The 27,135-nt window shown below is 44.0% G+C and overlaps 1 protein-coding gene across 14 annotated transcripts in view; it reads left to right on the top strand.

Annotated features, from left to right (window-relative positions):
* Nucleotides 1-17,021: 17,021 nt before the first annotated feature.
* LOC144378686 (protein FAM156A/FAM156B-like) overlaps nucleotides 17,022-27,135 on the top strand; it is a 41,579-nt gene continuing 31,465 nt past the window's right edge. For 4 of the 14 annotated variants that reach the window (XM_078064533.1, XM_078064536.1, XM_078064524.1 and 1 more), the window contains exons 1-2: nucleotides 17,043-17,109; nucleotides 25,286-25,460. The gene's annotated coding sequence lies outside the window, so the exon portion shown is untranslated. The other 10 variants (XM_078064525.1, XM_078064526.1, XM_078064529.1 and 7 more) reach the window with 10 other exon arrangements.

Raw genomic sequence — 27,135 nt, 5'->3', positions numbered from 1 at the left:
TCACCGTGTCCCAACCTTTGAGCCCTTCTTGAGTGCTACGCACACCCAGAAACGGGGGCTAAAAGAGAAAGGGCCAGAAAAATTCGGTAATGATAGTCTCCTTGCTGACAATGATTTTAAGAGATAAAAAATAAAACTCTGAGGACTGTGACTACTCTCACTCTTAAAAATTCTTTTTGAAGAATCACATTTCCTATTCAGTCTGCTTCTTAGGGAGAAAGAGGCAGAGAGACTGAGAGACCTCCCTTGCTATACTGAAGCGACTTCCTTCAAAGAAGTCCAGCTAGATGGAACACATCAGAGTCACTTAAGCTCAGCAGCATATCCTAACTTATTTAGAAAAAGATACTTTCTGACCAGGGTCCCCCTCTTGTTCTCTCTTCCATGTGCACCTCCCACACAAAACTACTAAGTTATCTAAAAGTAATCAAAATGGACACCTGCACACAGCTGACTGTCTACATTAGCAAGGGTTCATATTCCCCTGGTTTCATCAACTGTCATGACCCCTCTATGAAAGCACACACAGGGGTTGTGTCTTTCCCCAGTGTCAGCTTTATGCAATCATAGAACAAAGTAAATCACCATTATAAAGCAGGTTCAGGATTCTAAACTCAATGACAATTCCCCCCTGCGATTAAGCTTGGCTTCTCAAACAGCACACAGAGCGGGACGTAAGACAAACCACACAACAAGCGAGATAACACAAGGGTGCAGGAAGTTAGTGAACCAAAGGGGAAGTCCGTCTGTGGGCATGCAGTTGAAACAAGGCCTGGGTCCGGTCCGTTCTGGTCCGGGGCAGCTCTGGGCATTACCGCTTATTACGTTCAAGCAGTGAAGGATCTCAGTTCTGTTCAGAGATCCGTCGGGCACAGCTGTCGGAGGCAGTGGCCTTTTCTAAGCGGTCAGTCATAGAGGGGTCCTGTCTGAAGAGTCTGGCAGTTTGCTGCAAAATTCTTCCCCTTTCTAAAGGGATTTAGTCGGGACTTAAAGGTCTGCCCCTGCAGACCTCCTCTGGTTCTGCTTGTTATCAGTTCTGGGGTGTCGGCTGATGCTGGTCCCGGCCATCCCTCCTAGCAGCAGTACCGTTACCTACTTGGGTCATTGCTTGACACAGGCCCCTGCTTGACATGACAGACTCCACTTTGCTCTCTACATCAACATAAATTTACTAATCCAGCAAGGCCTCGCCTAAGAACACAAGAGTCGCAAATAACCTTCTTCGTTCTGGGAACTACCTGAAAAACCCATTAACTCATCAGTAAGAAGTGTGAAAGGACATTTTTCAACCACAAGAAACTTTGAACTTTTGGTCTTAAAATTCTTGCCTTGTGGGGCTCCTGAGTGGCTCAGATGGTTAAGCATCTGCCTTCCGCTCAGGTCAGGATCTCCAGGTCCTGGGATCCAGCCCCAGGTCAGGCTCCCAGCTCAATGGGGAGTCTGCTTCTCCCTCTCCCTCTGCCTCTCCCCCTGCTTGTGCTCTCTCTCTCTGTGTCAAATAAATAATCTTAAAAAAAATACTGGCCCAGGAATCAATCGAATGGAGCAGGAGAGGGACTCCAGAAAAGAGCTCAATGAATGATAGCCACTGTCTGATTAATCATTTTATATGGTATGTTTTGTAAGAACTGGATAATTTGGGAAACTGGCATTAGGGTCACTATATTAGTATGATTTTTAAGCTGCTTTAAAAGGTGTTTAAATACCTTTATGATTAGGAAAATCAAAAGTATGTTAATATGATCATGAAACGGGGCGCCTAGGTGGCTCAGTCATTAGGCGTCTGCCTTCGGCTCGGGTCATGATCCCAGGGTCCTGGGATCGAGCCCCGCATCGGCTCCCTGCTTGGCGGGAAGTCTGCTTCTCCCTCTCCCACTCCCCCTGCTTGTGTTCCCTCTCTGGCTGTGTCTCTCTCTGTCAAGTAAATAAATAAAATCTTTAAAAAATATATGATCATGAAACAAGAAATGAATGTCTTCTAAATATAATATTTTCATCAAATACTTGTAGTGTTTTATTGACATCATTCAGACCATGGATTATTTTCAGAATTCGCTGTTAAGAGGTTTCCACAATACAACTGACAACAAAGTCCATTAATTTCTTTCCACCCTACTTCCTTTATTCTCACTGTAATACAAAAGTTTGACTATTAGTCACTAATGTTTTGCTATTATTTTTTATTTTTTGTTCTATACATGACTCATTTATCGTAAGTTACATAGAGGGATTTTGCACTGAAATCTAACTAGTTAATTTGTCAAAAAACTTAAAGGTTGCCCCAGTAGGGGATGGATCTCACTAGTATAGGATTTGTCATGGTCCCACAAATACAATCAGCTAATCGTTCAGTAAATTACAATTTTTTTTAAAAGGGACTTTTTTTAAAGATTTTATTTATTTATTTGACAGAGAGAGAGACAGCGAGAGAGGGAACACAAGCAGAAACCAAACTGGGGCTCAATCCCAGGACCCTGGGTTCATGACCTGAGCCAAAGGCAGAGGCTTAACCAACTGAACCACCCAGGCACCCCAGGATATTATGTTTTCATTATAATCATATCTATAGTATAGACTTCAGATTTCTTAGATAGCTGATGCTCTCTACTCTTAGTACACTATGGTAATATGAAGGAAATGTAGATTTAGTATGGTTTATCTTTAGAATGTCGTTTGAAATAAAGTATCATAATACAGAAAAGAAAAGATGTGAAGTCCATCTTCCCTCGCATTTTTTTTCACACTAGCCTACACGCTTCTATTTCATATAACTGAAAGAATGAATATTATCACTTCTTTATGTTTATGTTTACTGCTTAAATTGATAACCTTTCTTTTCTAAGGGCCTGAAATGAAAGCTGATCTCCGGAAACTGGTTCAGTTAACGACTGGGGATAAAAGCAAAGATGCTCCTAATATGAAGGGGGCAAGTTTACCAAGTCTAGAGTTCATTAAAATGCCAGAAGCAGGTATGTGATCCACTAAGAATGTAAAGTATGTGCTTTTCTGTTTTCTTGACTATTATATCTTTAATAATATAGGTGTTATATTACTGTTACTTTAGTAACAGAATTCACATATAAAGATACTTTGACAGGTAGTTTAAACCCTAAATGCCTAACTGCCTGACTTCTAGATGATCAGATATAGAAACAAATTGGGTCAAAGCCATGTTGATGAAGACAGGGGCGCCTGAGTGGCTCAGTCTGTTACGTATCCAACTCTTGATTTTTGCTCGGTTTATGATCTCACAGTCATGAGAATAAGCCTTGTGTCAGACTCTTGTGTTCAGTGTGGAGTTGGCTTGGGATTCTCTGTCTCCCTCTGCCCACCCTCCCCGAAGCCCGCTAGTGCGCTTGCACTCTTTCTTTAAAAATAAATAAATAAAACGAAAACATTTGGGGCACCTGGGTGGCTCAGTCGGTTGAGCGTCTGCCTTCGGCTCAGGTCATGATCCCAGGGTCCTGGGATCGAGCCCCGCATCGGGCTCCCTGCTCAGTGGGAGCCTGCTTCTCCCTCTCCTCCCTGCTCATGCTCTTTCTCACTATCTCTGTCTCTCTCTCAAACAAATAATAAATAAAATCTTTTTAAAAAATGAGAATATTTTCTTATTTTTGAGTATCAGTATTTTAACTAGCTAATAATTTTCGGAGTTTTTTAATAATTTCTGCATTTTAACAAATACAAAATGTATTTGGAATAAATATCAGTTTGTATAAAGTAGCAGCTCTAACATAAATTGTGTGATTCTTGGAGAACCACTTAATTCTAAATCCCACCCTTAATCTTACAATAATTAGTGAATTCAAATCAGATATATTACAATCCTTTTTAATGCTGATTGTTGCATTCTGTGGTTCTGTTCAAAGAATAACAAAATACTCCATTTTACATGACTTATTTGTTACAAATAACATCTTGAGTCAAATTTTATCATCTTGCTTGATGTTTTTGTGTATGGAGACCTGGATACCCATTCTTAGATTCTGTCAAATTCTGGATTATTCTGTCTATTCAAAAAAAACCTATTGCATTTCAAATTCTGTCCCCAAAGAAGGCTCAAATGACTGAATAATAAAATGGGAAGAGATAGTCAAGTTTCTAGTTTCCGTGTCTGATCAAGTAGAGAGAGTGCACGTAGTCACTAATGCTCAAGGCAGCTGTAAGATACCTATGCTAAGCACACTCCTTGTCCCCACTGTCAGTCTTCATGAGCTATGGATGGTATGATATAATCACCTCTAACCATCTCAAACATGGCATATTATTAAATTTTTGCCTTGAGGCATAAATTAATAAGATTTGAAGTCCAAAGACCAATATCTTAATAATTCCTGACAAACCAACTTAAGTATGTTTTACATGTATCTTCCAAATTGCTGAACGTTAATTATAAGAGCTTCTGAGTTTAAAGGAAGCACTTGATGTTTAGGGAATAAATTACCATGTATTAGTGTACTTAAACTTTTTGCTCTAAATTGTTGAACCATTCCTTTAGACTATTTACATTAAGAGACAGTTTTCAGACTGCTTCCAGGAGCCTATTTTACATGGCTAGAATATACTCATAGGAGGATCACAGGCTTTAAATGCATGTTTTTAAATAGATAATACATTGCATGACCATCCAATATAAAAAAAAGCAACAGAATAATCCTAATGGAAAAAGAAAGAGGTACTTAATAAACGGTATGTATCATTAGTAAAAAGAAAATACAACTAATAAATTGAAAAAGTTGCTCTTTTTAAAAATACTTATGAAGAGTATCCACTAGTGTACATAATCTTGAGGAAAATGGAAAAAGCCCAAATATATACACCCAAGTGTATGTAATATTGAAAATGAACAAGACACTGACATTGAGTATTTTATGTAATTGAAAGTGAATACATTTTTGAACTCTAATGTTTTCAAAATATGGAAGCTATTAATAAACTACTTCTGACCAGAATCCTAACCAGTAAAACAGTCAACACATACTTTTTATTCTTACATATTATATACTGTATTCTTAGAATAAAGTAATCTAGAGAAAAGAAAATGTTATTAAGGAAATCATAACTCTAATGTTTGAACTCTAATGTTTTCAAAATATGGAAAACATATTATTTAATAAATCCCAGCAGCACCTAATTATTTAAACATCACAGAGACCATAGGAAAGCTTATGAAATTTGTCAGAGTTGTCCCTCACAAGTATTTACTTTTAGTAGATAAGATGGTATTGTATACTTGAAAGGTGATGAGAATACATCTTAAGCATTCTCACCACAAAAAAAAAAAAAAAGAAAAAAAGAGTTAACTACATGAGGTGATAGGTGTGTTAATTACTTATGTTTATCTGGTAGTCACTCCATAATGTAAATGTGGAACAAATCATCATGTTGTACACTTTAAATATATACAATTATATTTGTGAATTATTCCTTAATAAAGGTTTTTAAAAAGTACTGTTTTAGAAACAAATGTCTGACTTTTCTAGGTATCTTTTTATCCCCCTCTCTCTCCCTTTTCTTCTCCCTCCCTGTCTCCATTCATTTCTTCCTTTCTTTTTTTTTACCATGCTCTAAGACAAAGTATATATGAGCTTCACATTTTCATATCAGAAATGAAGGCAATGACTCAAAACTAGTGTGATTATATAATTTATTATACAAACTCAACACTGTCAAGTGTGAAAAAAGACATTATTCATAATCACACTAGGACTACAGGTAGAAATGGGGACAAAATGGTTATCCTACTTAGCCATTCACATTAGCACTAAAGTAAACCAAAGAAACATTTTTGCACTTCTGCATAATAAAGAAAAAACAATTGTAGTACTGGAATTCCTATTTACTCAAGCAGTAACAAATGTGACATTACTGTTTTAATATCTTATATTCAGAATATTTTTCAAGTTGTTTTACTTAAATAATACTGATTTATAAATTTCTTTTATGTCAAGTTGATTTGTGTGTTACTTGGATTTTTAGTAAAAGTACACACAATTTTTGCCTTCATTTATAACTACCTTTTAATAGGTTCATTTCATTTAATATGTTCTGAACATGAACAACCTTTTTGTTTCCTTATACCAATAGAAAGAGTGGTGTGTTTAAAATACATTAGTAAAATATGTTTGGAAGTCTATCTTATAAAACAAAAACTGTGGTGTCCTTTGTATAACATTAATGTCATCTAAATAAAATTCTACTAAGTAAAGTTCCCAAATCTTATTTTGTCTTACAGGTGAAGGGCAACCACACGTTTAAATAAAGACAAGCTGAAACCATGCAAGCTGTTCTTTGTTAGATATTTGACGATAAAATTCTCTTAATAAAGTTTTAAACTATCATCAAAAAAATCTTGTAAATATTTTATTAAACTTATTATAAATATTTGGTGCTATTGAAAATTATATAACTTTTTAAAATTTTATATTCTGATTGAACTAGTAAACACAAATATATCTGTATATCGATATTCTTTCCAGAAACCTTGCTAAATATGACTTAATTCCACAAGTTTATATCTAGATTGTTTTTTATTTCAAAAATTAAGCTATAAATAAACTACTTCTGACCAGAATCCTAACCAGGAAAACAGTCAACACATACTTTTTATTCTTACATATTATATACTGTATTCTTAGAATAAAGTAATCTAGAGAAAAGAAAATGTTATTAAGGAAATCATAAGGATTTCAATTTCCCTGATGGCTAATGATGATGAACATTTTTTCATGTGTCTGGGAGCCATTTGTATGTCTTCTTCGGAGAAGTGTCTGTTCATGTCTTCTGCCCATTTTTTGACTTGATTATTTGTTTTTTGGGTGTTGAGTTTAGAAGTTCTTTATAGATCTTGGATACCAGCCCTTTATCTGTAGTGTCACTTGCAAATATCTTCTCCCATTCTGTGGGTTGCCTCTTTGTTTTGTGGACTGTTTCCTTGGCTGTGCAGAAGCTTTTTATCTTGATGAAGTCCCCAAAGTTCGTTTTTGCTTTTGTTTCACTAGCTTTTGGAGATGTATCTTGAAAGAAGTTGCTGTGGCCGATGTCAAAGAGGTTACTGCCTATGTTCTCCTGTAGGATTTTGATGGATTCCTGTCTCACATTGAGGTCTTTCATCCATTTTGAGTTTATCTTTGTGTATGGTGTTAGAGAATGGTCGAATTTCATTCTTTTGTATAGAGCTGTCCAATTTTCCCAGCACCTTTTATTGAAGAGACTGTCTTTTTCCATTGCATATTTTTTCCTGCTTTGTCAAAGATTATTTGACCATAGAGTTGAGGGTCCATATCTGGGCTCTCTATTCTGTTCCATTGGTTTATATGTCTGTTTTTGTGCCAGTACCATGTTGTCTTGGTGATCACTGCTTTGTAATACAGCTTGTGGAGAAAGGGGAACCCTCTTACACTGTTGGTGGGAATGCAAGTTGGTACAGCCACTTTGGAAAACAGTGTGGAGGTGCCCAAAAAATTAAAAATAGAGCTACCCTATGACCCAGCAATTGCACTCCTGGGTATTTACCCCAAAGACACAGATGTAATGAAAAGAAGGGCCATATGCACCCCAATGTTCATAGCAGCAGTGTCCGCAATAGCTAAACTGTGGAAAGAGCCGAGATGCCCTTCAACAGATGAATGGATAAAGAAGATGTGGTCCATATATACAATGGAATATTACTCAGCCATCAGAAAAGATGAATACCCAACTTTTACATCAACATGGATGGGACTGGAGGAGATTATGCTAAGTGAAATAAGTCAAGCAGAGAAAGTCAATTATCATATGGTTTCACTTATTTGTGGAACATAAGGAATAGCATGGAGGATATTAGGAGAAGGAAGGGAAAAATGAAGGGGGGGAATCGGAGGGAGAGATGAACCATGAGAGACTATGGACTCTGAGAAACAAACTGAGGGTTTTAGAGGGGAGGAGGGTGAGGGGATGGGTTAGCCCGGCGATGGGTATTAAGGAGGGCATGTACTGCGTGGAGCCCTGAGTGTTATATGAAAACAATGAATCATGGATCACTACATCAAAAACTAATGATGTATTGTATGGTGACTAACATAACATAATAAAATAAAATTTAAAAAAAGAAAGAAAATCTTTTAAAAATTAAAAAAAAGGAAATCATAAGGAAGAGAAAATATATTTACATTACTGTATTATCAAAAAAATCGGGGTGCCTGGGTGGCTCAGTCAGTTAAGCATCTGCCTTCAGCTCAGGTCATGATCCCAGGGTCCTGGGATCAAGCCCCATGTTGGGCTCCCTGTTCAGCAGGAAGTCTGCTTCTCCCTCTGCTCTCCCCCCACCCCCGGCTTGTGCTCTCTCTCTCTCTCTCTCTCAAATAAATAAATCTTTTAAAAAATCTGCTATATAAGTGGACCCACATAGTTCAAACACATGTTGTTCACAGGCCAGCTGTAATCAGAATAGCCCCTTTTCCTTAAAAAAATATATATCTATCCATTCAGTTATTTCCATTTTATTAAGGAGATAACAGAATAAAAGAAGATAGTATCTTATTCAAGGTCAACACATTAGTCTTTATAATTTCCTTAATCAGTGTTATGATTTTCACTGTAAAGTCTTTTGCCTCTCTGGTTAATTTTTTTATTTATTTTTGCTGTGAAAGTTTGATGGAGTATGCTTTTTTCCAAATGTTTATTTAAATTCTAGTTAGCATATAGTGTAATATTGGTTTTAGGAGTAGAATTTAGTGATTCATCACTTACGTATAATACCCAGTGCACATCATAACAACTACCCTCCTTAATACCCATCACCTATTTGGCCCATCCCTCACCCACCTCCTTCCATCAACCCTGTTTGTTCTCAGTAGTAGTCTCTTATGGTTTCCCTCTCTATTTTTCTCCTTCCCATATGTTCATCTGTATTGTTTCTTAAATTCCACATATGAGCAAAATCATATGGTATTTGTCTTTTTCCAACTGACTTATTTCACTTAACATCAAATGCTCTAGCTCCATCCACATTGTTGCACATGGCAAGATTTTGTTCCTTTTGATAGTTGAGTAATATTTCATTGTATTTATATATGCCACGTCTTCTTTATCCATTCATCTCTTGATGGACATTTGGGCTCTTTCCATAGTTTGGCTATTGATAATGCTACTATAAGCATCAGAGTGCAAGTACCTCTTCAAGTCTGTATTTTTATATCCTTTCAGTAAGTACCTAATAGTGCAATTGCTGCATCCCAACTTTTTAACTTTTTGTGAAACCTCCATACTGTTCTCCAGAGTGGCTACACCAGTTTGCATTCCCATCAACAGTGCAAGAGGGCTCCCCTTTCTCCACATCCTCACCAACACTTGTTGTTTCTTGTGTTGTTAATTTTACCCATTCTGGGGGCGCCTGGGTGGCTCAGTCGTTAAGTGTCTGCCTTCGGCTCAGGTCATGATCCCAGAGTCCTGGGATCAAGCCCCACATCAGGCTCCCTGCTCCACGGGAAGCCTGCTTCTCCCTCTCCCACTCCCCTTGCTTGTGTTCCCTCTCTCGCTGTGTCTCTCTCTGTCAAATAAATAAAATCTTTAAAAAAAAATTTAAAAAAATTTCTACCCATTCTGAGATGTGTGAGGTGGTATCTCATCATGGTTTTGATTTGTATTTCCCCTGATGATGAGTGATGATAAGCATTTTTTCATGTGTCTGTTAGCCATCTGGATGTCTTCGTTGGAAAAAAAAAAATGTCAATTCATGTCTTCTGCCCATTTCTTAACTGGATTATTTATTTTTGGGGTGTTGAGTTTCATAAGTTCTTTATAAATTTTGGATACTAACCCTTTCTCAGATATGTCATTTGCAAATATCTTCTCCCATTCTGTAGGCTTACTTTTCATTTTGTTCGTTGTTTCCTTTGCTGTGCAGAAGTTTTTATCTTGATGAATTCCCAATAGTTCATTTTTGCTTTTGTTTCCCTTGCCTCCAGAGAGATGTGTAGAAAAAGTTGCTACAGCCGATGCCAAGAGTTTGCTGCCTGTGTTCTCCTCAAGGATTTTGATGGATTCCTGTCTCACATTTAGTTCTTTCATCCATTTTGAGTTTATTTTTGTGTATGGCGTAATAAAGTGGTCCAGTTTTCCCAACACCATTTGTTGAAGAGACTTTTTCTCATTGGATGCTCTTCCCTGCTTTGTCAAAGATTAGTTGACCATTTAGCTGTAGGTCCATTTCTGGGTTTTCTATTCTGATCCATTGATCTATGGGTCTATTTCTGTGCCGCTACCATACTGTCTTGATGACTACAATTTTGAAATATAGCTTGAAGTCCAGAATCATGATGCCTCCAGCTTTGCTCTTCTTTTTCAGGATGACTTTGGCTCTTCAGGGTCTTTTGTGGTTCCATACAAATTTTAGGATTTTTTGTACTTGCTCTCTGAAAAATGCTGGTGGTGTTTCTATAGGGATTGCATTAAGTGTGTAGATACTTTGGGTAGTACAGACATTTTAACAATGTGTGTTTTTTGAATCCATGCACATGGAATTTTTTCCATTTCTTTGTGTCCTCTTCAATTTCATTCATAAGTGTTCTGTAGTTTTCGGAGTACAGATATTTTACCTCTTTGATTAGGTTTATTCCTAGGTATCCTTTTTTTTCTTTTTCTTTTTTTTTTTTTTTTTGGTGCAATTGTAAATGGGTCGATTCCTTGATTTCTGCTACTTCATTATTAGTATATAGAAATGCTACAGATATCTTTTTTCTTTTTTTTAAATTAAATTAAGTAACATATAGTGTATTATTAGTTTCAGAGGTAGAGTTCAGTGATTCATCAGTCTTATATAATATCCAGGGCTGATTACATTACATGCCCTCCTTAATGTTCATCACCCAGTTACCCCATCCCCTCACCCCCTTCCCCTCCAGCAACCTTCAGTTTGTTTCCTATGATTAAGAGTCTCTTATGGTTTGTCTCCATCTTTGATTTCATTGTTTTACTTTTTCCCCTCTTCCCCAATGATCCTCTGTTTTGTTTCTTAAATTCCACGTATGAGTGAGATCATATGATAATTTTCTTTCTCTGATTGACTTATTTTGCTTAGCATAATACCCTCTAGTTCCATCCATTATATATATATACCACATCTTTATCCATTCATCTGTCGATGGACATCTTGGCTCTTTCTGTAGTTTGGCTATTGTGGACATTGCTGCTATAAACATTGGGGTGCATGTGCCCCTTCGGATCACTACATTTCTATCTTTGGGGTAAATACCTAGTAGTGCAATTGCTGGGTTGTAGGGTAGCTCTATTTTCAACTTTTTGAGGAAACTCCATACTGTTTTCCAGCGTGGCTGCACCAGCTATTGCAAGAGATTTCTGTACATTGATTTTATATCCTGCAACTTTGCTGAATTCATTTATCAGTTCTAGCAATTTTTTGATGGAGTCTTTCAGGTTTTCTTTTTTTAAGATTTTATTTATTCATTTGACAGAGAGAAAGAGAGAGCACAAGCAGGGGAGCGGCAGGCAGAGGCAGAGGGAGAAACAGGCTCCCTGCTAAGCAAGGAGCCCATTGTGGGGCTTGATCCCAGGACCCTGGGATCATGACCTGAGCTGAAGGCAGATGCTTAACCAACTAAGTCATCCAGGAGCCCCTTAGGTTTTCTGCATAGAGAATCATGTCATCTACAGATAGTGGAAGTTCAACTTCTTCCTTGGCAAATTGGATGCCTTTTATTTCTTTTTGTTGTCTCATTGCTAAGGCTAAGATTTCTAGTACTGTATTAAATAGTAATGGTGAGAATGGACATCACTGTCTTTTTCCTGACAGTAGAGGAATAGCTCTCAGTTATTCCCCATTGAGGATGATATTAGCTGTGGGACGTTTGTATAAGGCTTTTGTGATATTGAGGAATTTTCCATCTATACATACTTTGTTGAGGGTTTCTACCAAGACTTGATGCTGTATATTTCTCCTCATTTATGTCATTTATTTCCTTCCTTAAGTTAACTTTGGACTTTCTTTATTCTTCTTTTTCTAATTCCTTCAGATATAAAGTTACATTGTTTATTTGAGATCTTTCATCTACACCCCGAATTCATGGACTGGAAGATTTTATATAGTTAAACGAACCAAAATGACTAAAGCCATCACACACACACACACACACACACACACACAATTCACCCCAGGTCCTACTATGACCATCTCCCATTTGTTCACTGCCCCCTCTCCACCACTAACAGCATGTCCTGAAGAAGAACCTTGTGATCAGTATAGACTAGTCCCGTCATTTGGTTCCAAACTCAGTGGGTCCTCCATGGTAAAAGATGAACCCTTCATCTTTCAGTTACCATCCAATGATCACTATTAATGGACAGTTAGAGGTTGTTCCTGATTGAATTCTACTACCTTCCTTGAATATACAGCTCTGTTCATGTGGGGGTTGATTATACATTCTTTTAAGAGGAATTATTGGGTCAAAGATCAGTAATTCAATGAGCATTCAGTCAGCGCCCATTATGTGCTAGGCACTACAGAGACTAAGGATATTGAACAAAAACAGTCCTTGTCCTCACGAGCCTAGCTTTGCAAGGTTTTTTCAGGTTGATAGATGGTGCCATGATACTGTTCATCACTGGTCCAGGAGAAGAAAAGCTTGTTGACTGGTATCCTCACATCTTTCTTGGGGCAGGAGCTCTGATGTACTAGACACTTACAAATTTGACTTCATCAAGATCTTCAGGGTCTAGGGATAAGACTCTTCATCTGGGTGTGTTATGGGGTGAGGAGGGAGAGAGACAGGAAAGGACTGGTCCACTAGTAATGAGGTGGAGGGAGATGGGAATCCGAGTCCACTCAGTCGTATGAGAGGAAGGCTGAGCCTGGTTAGAAATGAAAATTCCTGGACCCCACCCCTGACATAATGAATCAGAAACTCTGGGGGTAGGGCCCAGCAGTCATGTTTGAACAAGACCAACAGGTGATCTTGAAGTTTCACCTTAGCATTAGAACCACGAGAATGATCCACAGGACTTAAGTGAGAAACAGCCCCTCTGAGGTCTCACCTCCTCGGGGTGTACCGGGGATGAGGTATGAGGATGAAACTGTCCCCTGCGAGACTTAGCACTGTGGGTACAGAGATGGACCACAACCACTACAAATACTGTGTATGCAGGGGCAGGAAAGTCCACCCCACCCCAGGGTGATTAGCCCCAGCTTCTGACAGAGGTGACGATGATGCTATCTTGCACCCCAGACTGCTAGCCCAGCTGCGGGCAGACACCCATTCTAGGACATCGCCACGGGGCCACTCCAGTCCCATTTTGGCCATGCCACCTCCTACACGTCTGAATGACCTGGGAGGCGGCCAAGGGGAAGGTGGCTGGTGGTGGGATGAGGCAGACAGGTGTCTGCAGAGAGAGGGTATAGCCGCTGCCAGCAGAAGAGGGGGTTTGGGGAAAGGACGGGGCTGTTCAGAGGGACTTAAGGGGGGGAGTGCCAGAGGCAGTGAGAAGGAAAGGCCTCTCCACTCTGCAGGATACAGTATCCTACGGTGCGTGCTAAGAGATGGCAGAGACGACAGGCTCCCCAGGTCTCCTTTTATGGATCTCAGATCACCCTAAGACCCCGAGGGGCAGGATGCAGAAGTCACTATGGCCAGAGGTGAGCAGGGTGGGTCAGATAACAGGCATCCCCAGGATCCAGACCTGAGAGGTCACTCTCAGAACCCTTCGGTCCCAGAGAACTCCCCAGCCCCGGGGTGAACCTGACTTCCAGATGACATGGTGTGACTGCAGACAGCGAGGACGGCAAGACACCAGGCCTCTCGCCCACAGGGTGGACGGAACAGAGACTCCCTGTCACTGCCCTCACAGCAGCCCCGAGCTCAAGATCTGTGGCACTGTGTCACAGGGTGCAGCCTGTAGGCTCTGGGAGTGGGTGTGCGAGGCCTCTGAGCGGAAGGGCAGCTGTTACTGGGACTAGGAAACCTCTCAGCCAGTTGGCACTCTGTTGTCAGGTGTGACATCTTTGAGCTGTTTGTGGCTGGTGTCTAGGATGAGAGATGACTGAACGATCTGTGAGTCTCTATCCCAGGGTCTGAGGTCTCTGAACTATTCGGTGGGGGGGAGGGGGGGTCTTTGTCCAGAGGGCTGGGCCTCTGAGCTGTTCGTGTATCTGCATCTGAGAACGTGGTTGCGAGGAAGGCAGGATGGACCTCACCCTCACAGGGCTCAGCACTAGGCCTGGGAGCTCACATTTGCCGTGCTGTCTCCCACACCTGCCCCGCTAGCACAGGAATGAACGTTTAGTGTCCCCATCCTGGGGGGGGGGGGGGGAACCTTTCCTCAGTCCCATGCAGCTCCTAGGAGCCCGTGGTAACAATACAGATAAAAGGAATATCTGCTAACGTTACCCCCACCCCTGCTAGGGGCCAACCGCTGTCACAAACCTATGTACATGTATTAACTCAGTTAACTGACAAACCCCTAAGGAGAAGGTCATCATCTGCACGTAAGGGGGCTGAGGCCCAGGGAGGAAGGGCCCTCTCAGCTCTTGAGGAGGGAGGAACTGGATGTGACTTAAGCTCTTTGAAGGAGGCAGGCAGAACTCAGCACAGCAAGGCCTGGTAGGGGGTGACCAGGAAGGGGGAAGGGCGAGGGCTGCCCAGGGCCACAAGGACCCTGTAGCCGACTCACTTTCAGGATGTCTGTCTCTCTGTCTCTCACGCACACACCCTGTTCCCCGGCTCAGTACTTGAGGTATGAAATGCGGAGGTGGTGGTGGAAGGTAGAGAGGTGAGGGAAGCACCTCGGTGCATCAATTTGCACAAAGCCTCAAGCAAACCTAGAGACTCCTGCCTTCGCTTCCCTCCTTGCAGCATTTTTGGGCACTGAGATCAGCAGGAGGGCAGTCAAGGGCATGAGGGGTTGTGAGGAACCGTGTGTACAGCATATGCCTCCCCATAACTGAAACGTGTCCTTGTCCTGAGGGGCAGAGGGTCCCGATGTAGGACAAGGCGGTGTGACTGAGGCCCAGACCACAGGCAGCTGAATTATTACGTCAGGTGCCTCTTTCGCTCTGGAGAGACAGGCACATACATCATCCAGTAGCAGAGCTGGGGGCCCACGGGTGGGTACTAATTCAGTGGGGACAGCGTGCGGCCAGAGGGTCTCTCTGTCCTGGTCTCTCTAATGCTCTTCTTTCTCTGACTTCTCTGTGCCTGTAACTTTGTCTCTGTTGCCCACCCACCTGGGTGGGACCTCACTCATGCCAGAGGGCCCTTGCTTGGCCTTTCCTGAGGCTATCATCCTTTGACAGGGATGTTCATGGGGAACCGTGGGGGGTTGCTCATGAGTCTATGGAACTGCCCAAGGAAGGTATGTTCAGCTGCAGAGGGGTAGAAGGGAAGTTCTCCCTTGGGGCAAGCAGAGAGCTGCTCCCCATACACTGGGTGGCCTGGGCCTCTGGCCTCTGAAAGAACCTGAGGGGCTTTTCTACTACAAACAACAACAAAACAAACAAAACAAAACCAACCACCACCACCAACAAAAACCCCAAACCAAAACCTCCGGGGCTCAAACAGAGTATATCAAAGTCCTCACCAAGGCCCTGAAGGTGCTACAGGGTCTGGCCCCTCCCACCTCATCTCCTACCTCTCTCCCTCAGCCTTGCTGAGCCAGCCACACTGGCCTCCTCACTGTACCTCATACACCCTGGACGAATTTCCACTCCTGCACTTTTCCATTGGCTCTACCTCTGTCTGGGATACTTGTCTTGCAGATATTCATGTCCTCTAGGTGTCTGCTCAAGGATCACATGCTTTGAAAGACTTTCCTTGACCTGTTTCTAGAAATTGACCTCTCTATTTCGTTTTTCTGATTTAATTTTCATCGCAGCAGTTGCCAAAACCTGACAATTTCCTTACATTTTTGTGCTGTATGATCCCAATAGAATGTAAGCTCTGTGAGAGCAAGGTTTTCTTTTTTTTTCCTATGTCTGTACGATTGTATTCCTAACAGCCACAATATTGCCTGACACCTAATTTGGAGGGAATTAATGAATGAATGAGAGAATGAGTAAATAAATGCAAGGCTGTGATGAGACACATAGCTACACAGGCTAAAGGATCCTCCTAGGGAACATGTTCAGGGGTGACAGGCTGGTGACGAAGTCGGCGGTCTTTATCTCACTTTCTCAGTGTCCTTGGGGCTCCTGGGAGATGGCCCCGTCCCTAACAGAACCAAAGACCCCGCCATCCCTCTGACCTATTACTCATAGTCAACCACAGAGGCCTGCCCCACACCAGGCCTCTAACACCAGTCCGGTGCTCTAGCCTTCCTGCCCCTGCTCCCCCACCAGACCCATGCTGCATTGCCCAGGGAGACACAAGCCAGCACAACGCCCAGCACTTGAAAAACGCTTGCAACGCTCCCTGGTACAATGGTGGCCACTGGAGGGAGGTAAATTTCAGCTCAGGAAGATTTTTTCCCCCGAGTCCAAGACTGCAGCGAGCTGTCAGGTTTGCCTCCTGGCTTTGCCCTCCCTCCCTCTGGGGCCAGCCTGGAAGGCCCCTGGGCATCGGCTTCGACCAGCCATTCCAGGTTCGCACCACCAAGGGGCGCTCGAGATGGAACAGGAAGAGTCTCTGGAAGTACCTCTCAGGGGCACGGAGGTAGGACCGTCCTCGCCAGGAGGTACCATTAGGGAGGGGGCGTCCGATCTTGGAACAATCCATTGTGTAGGTGACAACACCGAAGGTCTGCATCAGCCACGGTTCCCAGCGGAGGCGCTAATAGCGCCGCCGGGTCCTTCCCCGCCCGCTGCACTCCATTCTCCTGGCCCATCTGAGCCCGAGTGGACAGCCGGTGTGAGGCCTCCGCCTTCCCTTCACTTCGCCGATTCCACCCCTCCGTCTCTACATGGTCACGTCCAGCTGAGCAACAACCGGGCGAGGGATTGGCTCTCCACTGTGGGGGGGCGGGGTCAGAGACTTTCTACGCGGTGATTGGTTCCGGTGAGATGGCCGGCGTAAACCCTTCCGGGGCGCACAGTGCCTACTAGTCCCCGCCTCCGTCCTCGCCTGCCCAGTTCCTATTGGTCGTCTGGCTGGGGTGGGCAAGACGCTGGCGGAGCTGGAACTCGGGGTGAGGGGTGTGTGTGGTGTTTGTGTGTGCGTGCGTGTGTGTGTGTGGCCTTTCAGAGTGTAGAATTTTTCTCCGAGTTGAACTGCTCACCGACCGACTGCCCCGAGGGGCTGAAGATGCTGCCCTAGTCGGTGGCGAGGTTCCGCGCAACAGCTGTGTCTGGCGGCGGACGCGCGCGGTGACCGTGCCGTCTTCACGTGAGCTCTTTCAGTCTTGTTCAGCCGGGCGCGTCTGGCGCGGTGCCGTCAGTCCTCCAGGTGCAATCAATTAATGTCCAGGGCGAGGTCTGTGCGCTTGGTTGGCGTCCCTGCCTAGGAAGAAGTGGAGTGTGTCAGGCAGTTTGGGGATGTGTATCGCTACAGGTAGGTCAGTACAGATGCAGTTTGGGTACATTTGATCTTTCTGAGGCTTTGGGGGGATTGTGAGTGAATGGGCTATGCTGTCTGAGTGGATTGTGTACGCCATGGGATAAGGTGTTTTAGGCTGTGTGTGTCTGTATATCTGGGGGTGCACTTTCTGAGCGTTTTGTGCATTGGTGTCCCTGGGTTTGAGATCTCTGTGTTGGCAGCTGCACCCTAGGGTGTGAGGTCTCTGAGCTGTGTGTGATTCTGGGTTTCAAGTTGTGATGTCTCTGAGCTGCCTGGGGTGGGGGGCACTGTCTTAAGGTGTAAAGGATCTGAGCTGTTGGGGAGTCTGTGTGCGAGGTACGTGTAGGTTCTCTCATTTGTCTGGGGGCTTTCTCTGAAGGTTCTGTGATGTTTCCGAGTTATTTGAGCTTAAATGTCTTTCTGTTTTTGGAGGTCTTTGTATTAGCTTGGGAGGTGTCTGCATGGTTTGGGAGTCTCTCTAGGATGTGACGTAGCTGAGCAGATTTAATTTGTGTCCTTAGAGTGAAGACGTTGGTCTGTTGGCGTGTGGGAGTTGTCTCAGTGTGTATGATCTCTGTTGCTTTGGGGAGTCTGTGACTCAAGTTGTGAGCTCGTTGTGCAGGGATTTTGGGGATCTTTTTTAGGTTGTGTTCAGTGATCTGTTTTTGTTGTCTCTGGGTATCTGAGCTGTTTGGGCTCTGTGTCTCAGAAGTAAAATCTTTGACCTTTGTGGTTGTGAGGTCTCTGTCCAGGAACCGAGGGTTTTGGAACGTGGCAGATATGATTCCAAAGCCCAGAGCCCCAAATCCTGTTTGTGTCATTGGGCAAGTCACCTGTCTCCTGAAGCCTGAATATGGATCACAATCAATAAAATGGGGCCAGTGCCTGTCTTGGAGGGTACCTGTGCAACTTAGAAGTGTGTGTCAGGGTCCTGACTCCCAGCCATCGTTCCCCAAGAATTTTCTGATCACCTGCTGTGTGCCTGAGTACTTTTCTAGGAGTTGGAATACAACACAGGACAAAACTGACAAAGTCTCGCATTTCATAGAGTTAGCCAGTGAGTATATGTTGATTATCAGAGGGTGGCAAGTGCTCCATAGAAAGATAAGGCGGTTAGAGGAAAGAGTATGTGGGGAGCATGTTGTTACTGATTCAGGGTGATGAGGGAAGGACTCCCTCAGACGGTAATGACTGAGCAGAGGCCTGAGGAAGTGAAGGAGCAGGCCGTGGAACCACCTGCATTGTTAGAACACTGGAGGCAGAAGGTACAGCAGCAGGTGCAACAGTGCTGAGGGGAAATCCACTGGGTGTGTTCCTGGATATCAAGGAGTCCTGTGATGCTGGTCAAAGCCCTCGTCGCTGGGTTTGACACATAGAGCTCATCGAAAGGTGTCTGGTGTTGCTGTCTCTGTTTCTCCCACAACCTGTGAGGGAGGTGGGCTTCATCCCCATTTTACAGACAGAGGACCCAAGGCTCCGAGAAGTGCACGGAATCTGCTCTCCTGCTTACACCTGAAATTGCTAAAAGAGGGGGAAACCTTGTGCTCCGCCACGAGAGACAGAGGGCTTGAGTGTCAGAGCTGCAGGGTGGATGCCGTCCACACTGGATGTCAGCCAGCCAGCTGATGTAAATGATCATACGGGAATCATGACCCTCATTACCTTTCTACATTTGATGGAGGTCAGGACTGAGAAAGAACAGGGGTAGAGAAGAGAGGCAGGAAGAGGAAGCTGGAGAGCAGGGAGGGGAAAAAAAGCACTGGCTTCATGATATTGCCCAGATTTAGCCCAGTTCACCTTAATTAACTGATTGTACTGAGGTATATTCACCTCTTCCCCTCCCCTTTCTTTCCCTTCTCTTCTCTTCTGTGCCTGAGCAGTTCAGCGCTAAAGCCCTTCGGTGCTACAGAGCAAGGCAAGTGTATGTGTGGAGGGGCATCCCCTACTTGAGGAGTCAGAGCCCAGGCACAGTGGCAAGGGCATCCATACATAGGAGCAGGCTGCACTGGGGACAGAGCCCAAGGTGGTGAGGAGGATGTCCCTGGGGGTTGGATGGGGAGAAGGCCAACTGGCTCAAGGATTCTAACTCGAGTGGTGTATGGAGGTCAAGGTCAGGGAGTGGTTCAGCAGAGCATGTGAGGGTGGGCCTCTGTCGTGCAGGAGGGATGGCTTATATACAGTGGGATTCATCAACTCAGTAAATGTGTAAAAAGATACTGGGAGACATGACTCTCGCTCTTGGAAAACGGAGTTTCAGATACAGAAGGGAAGAAAACAAACAAATTCTGAGGTGTTACATTGCGATTGGAGGTCTCCATGTGAACTCACGCTTTTCGGTATGTATGTGTGCATATAGGCATAGATCGATAGATACAGATGTTCATACGCGTGTGTGTTGGGATGGCAGAGGGAAAGGAGAAATGAGCCTGGCTCAACTTGTGGTACCAGTAATAAGGGACAGGTCAAGGAAGGATTGGCTGCTGTCAGAAGGACACACAAAATTGCTTGAAGGGGCTCCCACTGGAACATGCTGGGGATAATTCTGTTTTTTCCGCTTTATTGAGATACTATTGATACATAACATAAGTAAACGTAAGGTATACAAGGTGATGATGTGATACATGTATACACTGTGAAATATTTACTATGTAAAGTTAGCTAACACTCTGTTCTTTCACATAATGACCATTTTTTGTGTGCTGATAACATGTAAGATCTACTCTCTTAACTTTCCATATCTAATACAGTATTGTGAGTGATAGTCACCGTGCTGTCTATATACATTAGATCCCCATAACTTATTCATCTTCGGGCTGGAATTTTGTACCGAAGACCAGCGTTTCCCCCCAACCTCTGGCAAACACCATTCTCATCTCTATTTCTATGAGTTTGCTTTTTAAATTTCCACATATGTGACAACGTAAGGTATTTATCTTTGTCTGTCTGACTTACCTCAGTATAAAGCCTTCAGGGTCCATCCATGTAGTTGCAAAAGGCAGGATTTTCTTCTTTTTTTGTGGCCAAATAATATTCCATCGTGTATCTATAGCACATTTTCGTGATCCATTGATCCCTCCATGGACACTGATGTTGTTTCCGTATCTTGGCTGTTGCTGCGTAGTAAATCATAAAATTGGTGTTACTCCTCCAATTTCCTTTTTCTTTTTCAAAATTATTTGACTATTCTACTTCCTTTGCCTTTCCACCTAAACTTCGTAATCAGTGTATATTTCCAAAAAAGTCCTACTGGGATTTTTGATTGGAATTGTATTAATATGATGGATCCCTTTGGGACCTGTTGACATCTAAATTATACTGACTTTATCAACCCATGAACACAGTATGTGTCTCCATTTGTCCAGGCCTTCTTGTACTTCTTTCCTCCTCTTTTTGTAGTTTAGGGCATACGGATCCTGTGTATGTTTCGCTAGGTTTGAGGGGGGAAGCTATTTTAAGTGGTATGTGCCAGTGATTTCTGCTTTTTGTTTTGTTAGGTAATTGTTCATTGCTAGCATGTAGAAATTTGCTTGACTTTTTGTGTTGAGCTTGTATGCTGCAACAGCGTTGGATGCACTTACTGGTTCTAGGAGGTTTTTTGTTTAATTTCATGGGATTATCTGTGTACATAATCATGTCATCTGTGAATTGGAACAGTTTTATTTCCTCCTTCCTGATCTTTCTTTTTTCTTTCCTTTCTGGAATGGCTAGGATTTCCAGCAAATATTGAATAACAGAGGGGAGAGTGGATATCCTAGCCTCATTCCTGGTCTTAGGGAGAAAACATGTAGTCTTTCTCCATTAAGTAGGATGGGAGGTGTAGGTATTTTTGTAAGATGTTTTAAATCCAGGTTAAGAAAACTCCCTTCTGTTCCTGGTTTGCGGACTTGTTCTATCATGAATGGCGGTTGAATTTTGTCAAATGCTTTCTCTGCATGAATTGATATGATCATGTGGTTCTTTTTTTGATACGCTAATATAATTGATTTATTAATTGACTTTTTAAAAGATTTATTTACTTATTTTTAGAGAGAGCGAGAGTGCCTGGGAGTGTGGGGGGGGGGGAGGAGCAGGGGGAGAGGGACAAGCAGGCTCCCTGCTGAGCATGGAGCCCAAGGCAAGGCTTCACCCTAGGACCCTGAGATCATGACCTGAGCCAAAACCAACAGTGGGACACTTCACCAACTGAGCCACCCAGGTGCCCCTATTCATTGATTTTTGAATACTGCACTGCCTTTGCATTTCTAGGATAAACCCAACTGGGTCGTGTTGTATTATTCTTTTTATATATTATTGAATTGGATTTGCTAGTACTGTCTTTGTCTGATTTTGGTGTCAGGGTAATGGTGATCTGATAAAATGATTCAAGAAATGTTCCCTGTCTTCTATTTACTTGAAGGGGTTGTATAGAATTGCTGTTGTTTCTTCTTAAATGTGTGGTAGGATTTTCCAGAGAAACCGTCAGGGCCTGGAGATTTCTTTCCTGAAAGTTTTTAAAAGATAACATTTTTAAAATAATGTGTATGTTTTTCAGATAATCTGGGTGGTGTTTTGTTTTGTGTGTTTTTTTGTGTTTTTTTTTTTTTTTGGTTGAGTTTTAATAGTCGGTGTCTTTCAAGCAATTGATTGTTTCATCTAAGTTGCCAAATGTAGGTACATAGTTATTTGTTAGAATCTTTTCGCTGTAGAGTCTGTAACCTATTTCTTTCCTCATAGTGTTAAGTTGTATCTTTCCTTATCTTTCTTTCTGTGTCAGTCTGGATAGAAATTTATGAATTTTACTGACCTTTTCAAAGAACCAGCTTTTGGTTTCAATGACTATTCTTTTCCTGATAACTGTTCTAATGTCTGTTTCCCTTATTTACTTGCTTTGAGTTTATTTTCTTTTTCTAGTTTCTTAAGGGGGAAGCTTTCATTATTGATTTGGGTCCTTGATTCTTTCTAATGCAAACATTTGATGCTGTACATTTACTGCCCAACGCTGCTGTAGCTGCATCCTGCAAATTTGGATATGTTGTATTTTCATTTCCATTCAGTTCATCTGATAAGGGGTTAGTATCCAGAATATTCTCTAATTTCCCTTGAGACTTGCCCTTTGCGCGCCCCATGGATTATTTAGAAGCGTGTGGTGTAATTTCCTTGTGTTTGGAGATTTTCCTCTTCACTTTTTCTTACATACTCGTAGTTTTTCTCTTCTGCTCAGGCAACATTCTCCGTATGATTTCAACTATTTTATAACTTGTGATATTTGGCCTTCGGCTCAGGTCATGATCCCAGGGTCCTGGGATCGAGCCCCGCATCGGGCTGTTCGCTCAGCGGGAAGCCTGCTTCTCCCTCTCCCACTCCCCCTGCTTGTGTTCCCTCTCCCGCTGTGTTTCTCTCTGTCAAATAAATAAATAAAATCTTAAAAAAAAAAAACCTGTAATATTTGTTTTATGACCCAGGATGCAGGGTACCTTGGTAAAACTCCCATATGCCCTTGAAAAGAATGTATATTCTGCCGCTGCTATGGGAAGGGTTCTGTACTTGTCGCTTACATCCAGGTAGTTCACGGTGTTGTTCAGTTCATCCACATATTGCTGATTTTCTCCTGTTCCTTCTGCATATTACTGAGAGAGTGTTGAGCTCTACAGCTATCATTTGTAGATTTGTTCATTTATCCTTCCCTTCTGTCTGACTTGGTGATGCATCTCGAAGCATTGTTGTTGGGTGTTGTGCAGAGAAGAGTTAACATAGCAGGCCCGAAACCGCTATCCTTGCAGAGATCAGCATGCTGGCCCTTACCTTGCATCCGGGAACTTGAATTTCGGAAGGCTTCCCACCATTCCCTACCCGAGCAGGATGCTTTACTCTTCCTAAACTGTCCAAACAATATGTTTCATGCTAAACACCTGCTTTCCTTCTGGAAATCTGAAATCTCTGTACGTGCTAGGCAGAGAGTGCCTCTGTGTCCAGCCCCCAAAACAAACCTCAGACACGGTGTTAGTCATGAGCTTCCCTGGTAGACAGCGTTTCGTGTGACTTACCATGATTTGTTGCTGGAGGTACAAATAGCATGACTCTACTGGGAAAGGACTCTTGGAAGCTTGCACTGGTTTCCTCCAGATGTTACCCAGGGGCCCTTTTCCCCTGGGTAATTTTGCTTTGTATCCTTTTGCTGTAATAAATCTTAACCCTGAGGATGACTGTGTGCTGAGTCCTTTGGGCCCTCCTGGGGATTCACCGAAAGCAAGGGTGGTCTTGGGACGTCGGAAACAGCGGTGGTAGCCGTGGGACTCACTAGCGAGAAGACCCTGCCTCACTAAAATGTGCTGAAAGACTTCTCTGAGTAAGGGAAGGCTGACGCGGTAGAGGGGATGAACCGTTTGTGCCCAGTGACTGTGGATATACCCATGGTATGAAGCAGCAGCTCAACTGTTGTAGCCACCTTAGGACTTGGGGCTTGATTTTCTCAGGGCCAGGCAAGAGGATACAGACCTTCCCAAAGGTGAGCTTTGGGTCAGCCAAAAATGTTGAAAGTTTAACACGCTCTCTCCTCCCAAGTGGGAGGAAACAGATTTAATCAGTTCCCTGAGCCAGAAAAAGCTTTCCGTAAACTAGAGGCAAAGACGGGGTGGGGGGGAAAGCACTCCAGCCTTTTCCTCACCTTGCTTACTGCCGCTGTGGCTGGCCCTCCCCCCATTCCAACCAGGAAGCCCCCTGGCCCCTGTGTGGTCACCGGCAAGTGTCCGTTTACTGCTAGCAGTTTCCATAAACTTTCAGTGAGAGGGGAAAAGGGAGGATTTCAAAATGGCTTCGAACATTGTGGCTGTTGGCGTCTGGATGCATTGAGAAAATTGATTCAAGATGTGAGGCAGGGCCGCTGTTCAATGCAGCTGCGCCCAGCAAGGGAACGACCTTTTCTAGCCTGGTCGCTGCATGAATGAGAGAGACAAAAAGGGCAGGAGGTGATGTAAACCCATTTTGAAAATGTTGAAAATTCAGGATTTCATCCTGACAGTCCCTAATGATCACGAGTCTTTGTCGTTATGCAATAGGTTTTTCTATGCAAACGCTTTTGTCCCTTTTGAGAACAGCCCCTCCATACAAAAGGTTTAGAGGAGAGGAGGGGATAAGTAAAGAAATGTGAAAGTTCGATTTCAGAATTGTACACGCTGATTTTGTAACAGTGGAGAAAACGCAAACCTGGCACCTGGGGAGAGGCAGCGGGAGGAAGCAAAGACATTAATGACCTCTGTTTGTCCAAACTGTTCCTGGAAACTGTCTATTTTTTGTTAAGATTAAATTTATTTATTTGACAGAGAGAGCACAAGCAGGGGGAGCAGCAGAGGGAGAGGGAGATGCTCCATCCCTGGACCCTGGGATCACGCACGACCTGAGCCAAAGGCAGACGCTTCACCCACTGAGCCACCCAGGCGCCCCCTGTCTGTTTTGTTTTGAAGAAATACTCGCAGTGCAGTCTTTCCCAGTGGCTGTGAGCACTTTGATGCAAACTGGCTGCTGAGCCTGCAGCCACGCCTGCCAGAGCTCTGACTGTGGGACAGCAGGCGTGGCCCCAGCTCTGGGGCTCTGCCTGCGCCGCACTTCCACATGACCTCCTCCCTCGGAAGGAGGTGAACTGGTGTGTGGACAGGCCACACTTTTGGAACTGACTGCCTCCAGGCAGCCCTCTGAAAGCAAGGGCTCAGACGGGGAGTCCTGGAGGGGAAGGTCCCGTGGTGGGAGGCCACAGCGAGGCCCTGGTGAGCTGTATCGCCTGATTCGTGTGTGTCCAGCTCTGGGCTCCCTAACAGTTGTAAACTCTGTTCCAGGAGTGTCGCGTGTGCCCTCTGCGATTACACTTCGTGTGTGCGCGCTCTGCCTAGCCTGCCGCTGCCTCAGCCTGGAAGACTTTCAGGTCCGCTTCTGCTTCCCGCCCAGAGTATGCTGTGCCTGAATTTGTGCCTCAGGCCAGCTAAAAACAAGGTTCAGACAGACACTTAAGCAGTAAGTTATCTCTTTTACTACGTTAGACTTTTATGGTTGGTGAGAATTGTTTGAACTGGTCAAATCTGGGACCCCTGAGGGATGTAGTGGGAGATGAGTACCGCAGGCTGCTGGGACCCTGCTGCAGGGGTCCTAAGACAGGCCTGTGGCACTCGCGTCCCGCCCTCTGCAGCCTGACATGCTTCAGTCTGGACATGGTTCTGTCGTGTGGTTCGTCATTATGACGCGGGGTCCAGCCATTCCCAGTTTCCTTCAGTTCCACAGGTGTGGACTGGCCTTCTGCTAAGTGTCGGGGCCTCCGGCCTGAGGACACCACGATGAACTGGGTGTGTGTCCAACCTTCCAAGAAGGAGGTAGGAGTCTGGTGAGGGAGACAGACATGGAAGCAAAGTGGCAGTGGTTAAGCTGGTTTTGTTCGGCCGCTCCTGGCAGATCACACGATGAACATCTCCCACTGAATTCTTCCCGTCCTTTCCCAGCATATCGTGCAGAAGCTGCATCTGGTCCGTACACTTGGGTTCCCCTCATCCTGTCTCCTCCATGCACAGCCGCAGCTACCGAGCCAGAACTGGCATGTGGTCGCAGACTCAAAGCCAAGAAGGGAATGGCTTTCGCCGATGTGTTTGCCAAAACGGTCAAGGGTTATTGGTACCTTTCCGGGTAAAACAACATGCCAGTTTCCCTCCGTTTACAGGGAAGTTACATTCATGGAGAATCCAGTGCATTGAAGTCTCTGCAAAAAAGGTTTGCATCCCTGCAACTTTCCCTTCCTAAATGCCGGGACCTCCCTTCCATCATTTCAACAATCAAAATTGCCCTCTGAACTTTTCAAAATGCGCCAGTATTTTGGTTTAAATATTAAGTATTATTATTGCAGGTACCCTCCCCCCAAAGCCTCGTATTCACAACGGAAGGATAGGAATGTTGTGGTCCTTGCCTGCATTTGGTCAGAGGAAATAGTGTGGCAGCGTGGAGGAGGGCACAGTGCCCCCCAGGAAGGATTCCGGGCACCTTCCTCTTCTGTCTGCTTACTGTGATGAGAAAATGTTTCTGGGACAGCTAGGGTGTGAGGTAAAGCTTTGTTTCGGGGGTCACCACTGCCATGGGATGTCAGTGCCCAGGATGGTTTTGTGGTAGTCATGGCTCTTAGCTCCTGGACCTGGGCTTCTCCTCGTTGATGAGAAGCCTTTCCACGTGCGGACAGCAGAGGGGGGGCTGGGCTAGGGCTTGAAGCTACTGTCCTGTTTGGGCCAGCAGGTGAGATCACAGACGGACAGCTGCAAGGAGAAGAGGGAGACGATCTTCTAAGGTCAGGGGCAGGTTTCTGGCAGGGGAAGGGAAGACATTGGCCCCAAGTTCTGGTTGCTCCAGGCTGATGTGGAATGGAGCGTGGGTGCGAGAATGAACCGAAGGCTGAGAGGAGGTGGGGATAATAGATCGCATAACCTCACATCATACGGGATGCATGGTCCTCGAGAAAAGCCCATGCCGTCGTGGGATCTAAATGTCATCTCCTGTCACCATCCCCATCCACTGGCCTTGAAGAAAATGTGGTTTTGTTTTGTTTTTAAGATTTTATTTATTTATCTGACAGAGAGAGACACAGCGAGAGAGGGAACACAAGCAGGGGGAGTGGGAGACGGAGAAGCAGGCCTCCCGCTGAGCAGGGAGCCCG

This window comes from Halichoerus grypus, chromosome X, assembly GCF_964656455.1.
Source record: "Halichoerus grypus chromosome X, mHalGry1.hap1.1, whole genome shotgun sequence".
NCBI classification, from domain to species: Eukaryota; Metazoa; Chordata; class Mammalia; order Carnivora; family Phocidae; genus Halichoerus; species Halichoerus grypus.
This window is presented reverse-complemented; position numbering and strand designations above follow the sequence as displayed.